Genomic DNA, 9,372 nt, shown 5'->3' with positions numbered 1-9,372 from the left:
GGATGAAACCGGAGTGCCAGGAGAAAACCCAAACAGGGGCGAGAAGAGAATGCAAATGCGACACGCTCGAACAAATCGCGCCACCCTGTCGCCATACATTAGTACTGTACAGCGAAAATACAATCACTGTGATTGTGTTCCATGCATCCATCCATCTTCTACTGCTTTTCCGGGTCGGGTCGCGGGGGAAATAGCTTTAGCAGGGATATGCAGACTAAATAAGATGCCCCTGCCACCTCATCTGACTCCTCTCAATGCGGAGGACCAGTGGGTCACTGGGCCCCTCCTGGATGACTGAGCTTCTCACCCTATCTCTAGGGGAGAACCAGGACACCCCTGCGGTGGAAACTCATTTCGGCCGCTTGTATCCAGGATTTTGTTCTTTCGGTCATGAACCCACAGCTAGTGATCATAGGTGAGGGTAGGAACATAGATCGACTGGTAAATTGAAAGCTTCGCCTTTGGACCGAGCTCCCTTTTTACCACAATGGACCGATACAAAGTCCACATTACTGCAAACGCTGCACCGATCAACCTGTCGATCTTCCGCTTAATTCTTCCCACACTTGTTAACCGCTTGGGGCAGGGTCTCTTCCCAAAGGGCACAACGCCCTTTTCTGACTGAGGACCATGATCTCAGATATGGAGGTGCTGAATCTCATCCCAGCCGCTTTTCACTTGGCTGCAAACTACTCCAGTGGGCATTGGAGATCACGGCTTGATGAAGCCAACAGAACTACATCATCTGCAAAGAGCAGAGATGCGATGCTGAGGCCACCAAACCGAACACCCTCTAATGCCTCGACTGCACCTAGAGATTCTGTCTATAAAAATTATGAACAAAATTGGTGACAAAGGGCAGCTTTGGTGACTGGAAACGAGCCTGACTCATCGCCGCCAATGGGGGCCAAACTCTGACACCACTTGTATGGGGACTGATCAGCCCGTATAAGGGGCTTAGTTACCCCATACTCCCAAAGAAACCCCCACAGGACTCCCCAAAGGACACGGTCAAACACCTCCAAATCCACAAAACACAAGAACTCCCATGCACCCTCAAGGATCCCGTTGACGGTGGAGAGCTGGTTCACTCTTCCTTGACCAGGACGAAAACCACATTGCTTCTCCTGAATCTGAGATTTTACTTCCCGACGGAACCTCCTCTCTAGCACCCCTGAATGGACCTTACTAGGAAGGGTGAGGAGTGTGTTGGAACACACCCTCTGGTCCCACTTCTTAAAATCCAGAGGCACTGTCCCCGGTGTTCAAATGATGTTGCAGATTTGTGTCAATCTGCCTACCACTGAGGAGTTTTTTAACCACGTCAGTGACCTCAACCCCAGAGATAGAAGAGCCCGCCTCAGAGAACCCAGACTCTGCTTCCTCATGGGAAGGCGTGTCGGTGGAATTGAGGAACTTGAAATTGAAGGTATTCTCTCCACTGACTCACAATGTCCCGAGTTGAGGTAAGCAGTGTCCCGTCCTCACTATACATGGTAATTGTGTTGTGTAAACAAACTGTAACTCCCATAACAATCAATAATTCAAAATAAGAGTTACAAAAAAAAGTTCACTTTTTTTTTTTTTTTTAAAAAACGTGGATGATCTATTTTAAAAGATGTCTGCAAAGCACACGCATAATAATGAATGATGTGCACTCAATGCATAATGGCAGACATTTTCTTTCGCTTGGACCGTTGTACACTTGCAAGTCGACACGCATGTAAAACGTGCAGCGCTCACGTGGTCACAGTTAATACAAATCGATAGGGTGTGCACGTTTTGTGGATGAAAGGCAGTTTCTGGGAATTGTGCTGCCACCACAGTAAGGAGCTGTAGAGTGCAGGAGGTGGGTGGACCGTGTGCGTCTGTGTGTTTTTGTGTGTATTCCATTTATTTATTTATTTATTTTTACAACGGAGAGCGATTACAGCAGCGTTTCGACAATCTTTTCAACAATCAAAAGTCCTACCGAGCACACACCCTCATTTGACCTAAATGCAACTTTGCTTGCCAACACACACTCACACACAATAATGAGGGCAGGCATGCTGAAATGGGACAAAGCCTTTTACTTCAAGATGAAGCTGATTGAGAGTGACAAAGACTCGCCAGAGCTGCTGCGCGTCCTATGTGCGCTGGAACGTCCAAGGTCAAACTCAATCAGTTCCGGGATAGTGGTCACCCCCCCCCCTCCCCCATTTTGTTCAAAATGCAAAGTAATTTCCATCCATCCATTTTCTGAGGCGCTTATCCTCACAAGGGTCGTGGGAGTGGTGGAGACTGTCCCGGCTATCATCGGGCAGGCGGCGGGGTACACCCTGAAATGGTTGCCTGCCAATTGCAGGGCACAAAAGTACACAGGCAGGGCCGAGATTTGAACCTCGGTCCTCAGAACTGAGGCGAACGCTCTAACAAGTTGCACCACCATGTCACTGCAAAGTAATTTTTGGTTTGGAAATAATACAAATACATACAATGCAATCCAAACATAAAACTTTAAACTGGACATTACAACTATCATTTCACCTTCTACACTCAAACAATTCTGGTGATGTCAGGCACAACAGAGATTTAAACTCTAAATTCGTGTGCGACTTAATGCTATAAATCCTTTATATGGTGCATGTTTTTCCCATGTTTTGTGATGGTTCTCACATATACGGCAGCCATTTTGTCGTGGTTTACAGGCCTGATGGGAAATGGCTCTTTGTGCTCTAGGAGGGAGGATAGAGGTCAGAGAAATTCAGACTGCTGTGGCCACAAACAACATCCTGCAAAGCTGTGTAGCATCCATGTTTCATCCATAGAAAGCCTTTACCAGAAACAAAGGACTTCCCCTGAATGTGACCAACGCACTGGCATTGTAGTCAACCACGGTCAGAACTGTTGCGTGGCTTTGTGGCCCCAACTAAGGCCCATCATGGTACATGATAGATTGTGAGAAAACATAATAAAACTTGAAATAAGGAGAAAAAAAAATGGCCATATTCCAACCCACCGTGGGTGCCAGGAACATAGTGTAAATGTAGCATGTGAGGTGTATGTTGGACACATTCCAAATTCTACAAATTCAAGGATCCACGACTGTTGGTTCCATGACAAAATGTCTTCTCTAGAAAACAATAAGGCAGCTAAAATGAGCGCTACAGTCACGTTGACGATTGAAAAATCAACAGCTATTAGTTAGGGAATCCGTTCAACTAATTACAAACTTCCACATGTCCCATTGACAGGAGGTCTGTCAACTTTATGCATATATGTGTCATTGTGCATGGATTATACAACGGTGGTTGGAAGACGACTCAGAGAAAAAACGTTGTCTATTTCATGCTACAGCAGCTATTGTTTTGCATTAAACCCTGTAGGGTCACACGCATGGTGCATGTGCTTGTCCAGACAAAGAGGGAAACAAGGAAGATGTATAATATCTTTTTAACCTCATTCTTTTCGTGTTTTTCAGAAGGGTTCTTGTTTTATTATACAACAACAATACGCGAAACATCAGATGGAAATTGTGATTGGGAGAGTGACAATTGAATGCTCGACCTTCCAACGCAGTTACCTTAAATCTACTGTTTAACATAGAAGTGGTTAAGGTAGCCAAATAAAGTGCTCAAAAAAGTACTGTTACAAATACAATTCCAGTGAAGTTGGGACATTGTGTTAAAGATGAATAAAAACGGAACAAATATTTCATTCAATACACTACAAAGATAATTAACGTTCAAGTTGATCAACTTTACTGCTTTTCACAAATAATTGTTAACTTCTAATTTTATAGCTGCAACATGTTCCCAAAAAAGCTGGGACAGATGGAAAAAATTGACAATTACAAGGAATTTAGGGGTTTCAGCATCTACGATCCAAAAAGTCATTAAAAGGTTCACAAAATTTGGAGAAATCACCGCATGTAAGTGGCAAGGCCGAAAACCAACATTTAATGCCAGTGACTTTCGATCCCTCAAGCGACACTGCATAAAAAAAAAACGACATCAATGTGTGTGGATATCGCCACATGAGCTCAGGAACACTTCAGAAAATCAATGTCAGTAAATAAAATTTGGCCCCACATCTGTAAGAACAACTTAAAACTCTAACAAAGCAAAAGCCATTTATCAACTGCACACAGAAACCGCGCCAGCTTCTCTCGGGCCGAGCTCATCTAAGATGCGCTGGTGCAAATTAGAAAAGTCTTCTGTGGTCCAACGAGTCCACATTTCAAATTGTTTTGGGAAATTGTAGACATCATGTCCTCTAGGCCAAAGAGGAAAAGAACCAGTTGGATTTTTTTGGACAGAAAGTTCAAAAGCCAGCATCTGTGATGGTATGGGGCTGTGTTACTACCAATGGCCTGGCCATCTTACACATCTATGAAGGAACCAATTAATGCTGAGAAGTACATACAGGTTTTGGAGAAACATATGCTGCCATCCAAGCAACAGCTTTATCATAGACGCCCCTGCTTATTTCAGGAGGACAATGCCAAACCACATGCTGGACATGTTACGACACCATGGCTTCATCGTAAAGGACTGCGGGTACTAGACTGGCCTGCGTGCAGTCCAGACCTCTCTCCCATTGAGAATGTGTTTTGCGTTACGAAGCATAAAACACGACAATGAAGACCTCAGACTGTTGAACAGCTGAAGCTGTAAATCAAACAAGAATAACAAATAATTCCAATGACAAAGCTTCAACAGTTAGTGTCCTCAGCTCCCAAAAGTTTATTGAGTGTTAAAAGAAAAGGTGATGCAACACAGTGGTAAACATGACCCTGTCTCAGCTTTTTTGGAACATGTTGCAGCCATAAAATTAAAAGTTAATGATTATTTGATAAGAAAAAAGGTTACCAGTTTGAACATTGTCTTTGTAGTGGATTCAATTAAATACACAACGATTTGCAAATCATTGTATTCTGTTTTTATTTGTTTAACACAACTTCCCAATTTAATTGGAATTGGCTTTGTAGAACACCTTGATAGGGCTGGAAGCTATCCAAAGATTGTGTTTTTGGATATCACTTCTACATTCAGTGATCCTCAAACTCCTCGCCTTCAACGTTCTCCAGCTCATTGTCTCACCTGCCATCTCCCACTGGATTGTCAGCTTCCTGAAAGCCAAGACACAGGAGGTGAGGCCGGGGGACACCACCCCATCCACACACACCATCAGCACTATGGTGCCTCAAGGATGCGTCCGCTCCCCGTTGCTCTTCTCTCTGTACACAAATGACCGAACCTTAATACAGCCAGCTTTCAAACTCTTGAAGTTTGTAGACGACACACCAGACATAGGCCTCATCAAAGATGGTGATGAGTCTGAATAGTTACCGTAAGTGAAGCAGCAGTAGCTTAGAGTGGCCAACACAACATACAAACCTGTAGATTAAAGACTTTAGAGATGATCGTGGACACCAGGAAGCATCCTTGGCCACCGCTGCCGCTCACGCTGCCCTGTGTCTACGATCGTGACCAAGTTCCTGGGAATTACTGCCTGAACCCACCTGAAGTGGGAGCTCAACATCAACTCCATCCTCAAAAAAGGCCCAGCAAGAGATATACTTCCTGTGGCTTCAGAGGAAGCAAGGCCTCTCACAGAAGCTGTTAAGTCAGTTCTACACACCAGTCGTTGAATGAGTCTTCACTCATCACAGTCTGGTTAGGTGCTGCCACAAAAAAATATTCATTTCAATTGCAACGGACAATCTGGACAGTTGAAAAAAAAAATTGTTGATAATCCGTTGGACCGTCCATATCCTGGTTATCACATCTCCCAGCTCCTTCCCTCAGGTAGGCGTGATCAATCCATGCAAACTAAAACCAGGAGCCAATCCAGCAGCTTCTTCCCCCTTGTTATTAACGCCTTAAAAAGTTAATTTAGAATTCCATTGTAACATGCAGCCAATTTTGTCTTGAAATTGTTGTCCCATCTCTGTGGGGACTCTTCCAGATTATTCATGCACTCACTGTCATAGTCTCCTCAGTAATCTGTCTGCACATCTGTTGTTGACCAATACTGCCAGCTGATGTACTTGAGAACTATGTGCACCATTTGCACAACTGTCACAGTTTCAGATTACCAGAATCTGAATCATCTTTATTGGCCAAGAGTGTCAAAACACACAAGGAATTTTTCTCCGGCAGTCGGCGCTGCCCTGGTCCGACATTCAAGACAAAAAACAACAAGAACAAGAGACATTATCTAAAATTGCTCGAGGACGAACATCATTTATACAATTGTCATTGAATCAGCATTACCACATTACCAGTGACCTTTCCTTGCTCCTTGACACTCCGTAGTGTGTTTTTATGTCACAAAAGTATTTTTGTCAAAATGGCTGTCTGTTCTCATACTAGAGTGTCTGAAACTACCAGAGACATATTCTTTGTGTGTGTGTGTGTTTTTTTTGACATACTTAGCAAATAAAGATGATACTGCTTCTGATTTAACATTTCAACCATTTCTCCAAATGTGAGCGATCCCATGCATGACGAGACAAAAATAAAAATGGGGAAATGTGCGCCGACTGCTCTTACTGGGCCTCATTCACTATCTACGTGTACAGTATGTAGCGGGTGTGTGGGTAGGGTTCAATGAAGATGTACCCTCCGACGTGTTGCCAGCATTTATTTTCTCCCGCAGAAAACTTTATAACGACATTGGTTGTCTTCTGGTCCTTTTTTGCGCTTCTGGTTCACTCATCAAGCAGCATCACAATCGGAGAGAAGAAGGGAGGTACACCGGAGTCAGATAATACAGGAAATAATCAAGTATCGTGAAAAAAACTAAGTCATTTAGATTAAATTCATATTCAAAATAACCCTAAAATGAGTAATAAAATTGAAAGATACAAGGAAAATGATGAAGTAAATTTTTACACATTCACAACGATTTGTGCTTGAATCGTGCATATGCATGTTTGACGCACAAATCTGTGATTCATTAATATGTTCATACTTGTTTTTGTCCGTACTTTGCCAACATATTTAGAACCCCCTCAGACCATGTGTACGCACAAACAATGAAGGATCAGTTTCCACCACACATCTTCCACCCAAGATGCATAACGTTTTGGAACTGGGGTCGTTTACAAAAACAATTATAACAATTTAATGAACATAACTCAATAAGATTAAATTAATTAGATTAATAAATTGAGCCTAAATAATAAAGAAGAGATAACCTGTCATTAAATATATCTATGTCTATATATATATATATATATATATATATATATATATATATATATATATATATATATATATATATATACACACAACATACATCTTTGTGAGACGCTTATCCTCACAAGGGTCCTGGGAGTGCTGGAGACTATCTCACCTATCTTTGGAATGGTCCTCAGAACTGTGAGGCCAACGCTCTACAGCTGCGCCACCATGCCATTACATTACTATACAGTACAAAACTATTGTTTTGTTCTTTTTTGGGGCCTAAAACACAGCGTAGTCTAATGTTATTGTAAATAACACTTGTGTGTTTGTTGGTGTAGTGAGAAGTGCTACGTTGAGAAGTGAGGTGAGTGGAATCAAAGGAATTGGTGTGAATCCTTGAATTAGATGAGTGGCCTGATGAAAAAAAATTCTCACTGTACCAAAAATAGCCTTTTCAAGACCCCTAGACTTGTGAGTAGCGTAACTCTTAAAAGTAGTTTTGGTGCCATCTGTTCTGACTTTATACAGTAAGTATCTTGGCCAAAATGTGTAAGGGCATACGTCAGACGACTTGTCCAAGAGAGTTCTACAGAGACTATATCACACAAGGATATGTACACGGAATTAATATTTTGGAAAGAGCAGAATGCAATGTCAGAGTTACAGCGAAACGTTGGCGATCGATGCAAAAAAGCTAGATGCCTCACAAACTTCATATTGAAATCCAAAATAGTGGAATCGTACTGCGCATGTAAAGCAGGGCGAGTACTTTTTACTTGGAAAGATCATAAGTAATATCATTGTAGTCTTAACGGGACAAGCCAAAAGAAATTTTTTACTTATAAGTGAGTTCGGTTCGACTTTCTCCAAGTGCAGTTAAAAGAATGATGATTAACTCAGTCAGTACCATAGTCACCAGATGAAAAGTTTGACTTTTCTTGTATTGGAACTCAGTGCTCTAACCCTAACCCTAACCCTAACCCCTAAAAGTCGGATGTGATACAAATGGGCAAATAGACATTTCTCTCGCATCGCGCATTTACGTATCATGAACCCGACTCTGCGGCATAAAACATGAAAGACTTCATTCAGCAGGTCAGTGATACGCTAACAAAGTTATTCTCCTGCAATGTGTAAAGCACTGATAATAATTCAATCAAACACAGAGAAGGTACTTCTCCCTCAGTTACCTTCGAACATACAGCCTTGTGTTTGTTGATATTGTCCACATTTAGTTGTACGTGGGCTCTTCCGTGAGCCTTAATCCATCGTCGTGTCATTTCGTCAACTGTGTATTGGGCTTTGGAAAATGAATCAAGCGGGCCCCTTGCAACCTAGCAGGGTGTCTTTCATCAGAATTGCACGTTCCCCAAGCACATCTGAGGACCATTTTCTTCGTAACATGAACTTTTCCAAGCGCACGCTACTGACAACCAGCATATTGCTTGTGGGGCAAGAGAAAGAGGGCGAGAGGGGCGTGTCAAGCCAGGGGTTAAGACAATGCAGCTGTCGGATTGGCTATTACTGTACGAGTGATTGACAGGTCGGAAAGGTCCGTTGCAAGTCTTCCTCCCCAAACTATGTCTGTTGTAGTCTCAAGACTGACCTGAAAGAGGCAGCAAAGTGAAAATGCCTCAGTACAGAAATTACAGCGAAGAAAGGGTAGCAATAAAAGAAGCTGGCCCGATAAACCTGTCTGGTTTTAAACCTTTTAGTGTCATTTTTACGGCTGTGATTGGCAAAGAGATGTTTTAAAAACAACACAACCAGTTAAGCATCTATTTATGCCTGTAAACAGTGCAAGTGTCAGGTCTCTTCCCAATTGGCTATCATTCCATTTCACATCGCTATCTGCCAGTCTTTGGCCCAGACGAACTTGGTATTGACCAGAAATAGTAAACAGGTTTAATATTTATGATTGTCTTCCTAAGCTTTTTTCAAGCAGACTGCGGGAGGGGAAAAAAAAAAAACACATTTTAATCCAGTCCTACCACAGGATGAGTGTTTTTAATAATCTTCCAGAGATCAAAGAATCAGGCCTTTCCTCAATCTGATCAGAAGGGAGATGCAAAATGCTGTATTTTGATCCAAGTATCTGTACCCTTGGTGTGCATCTGCAGGCGAATTGTGTAAATGTTGTAGCAGGTGCATGTTTTAGCTCTTCTTATAGGACATCTGAGCCCAGTCAGGTGATCTT

This window comes from Syngnathoides biaculeatus, chromosome 2, assembly GCF_019802595.1.
Source record: "Syngnathoides biaculeatus isolate LvHL_M chromosome 2, ASM1980259v1, whole genome shotgun sequence".
NCBI classification, from domain to species: Eukaryota; Metazoa; Chordata; class Actinopteri; order Syngnathiformes; family Syngnathidae; genus Syngnathoides; species Syngnathoides biaculeatus.
This window is presented reverse-complemented; position numbering follows the sequence as displayed.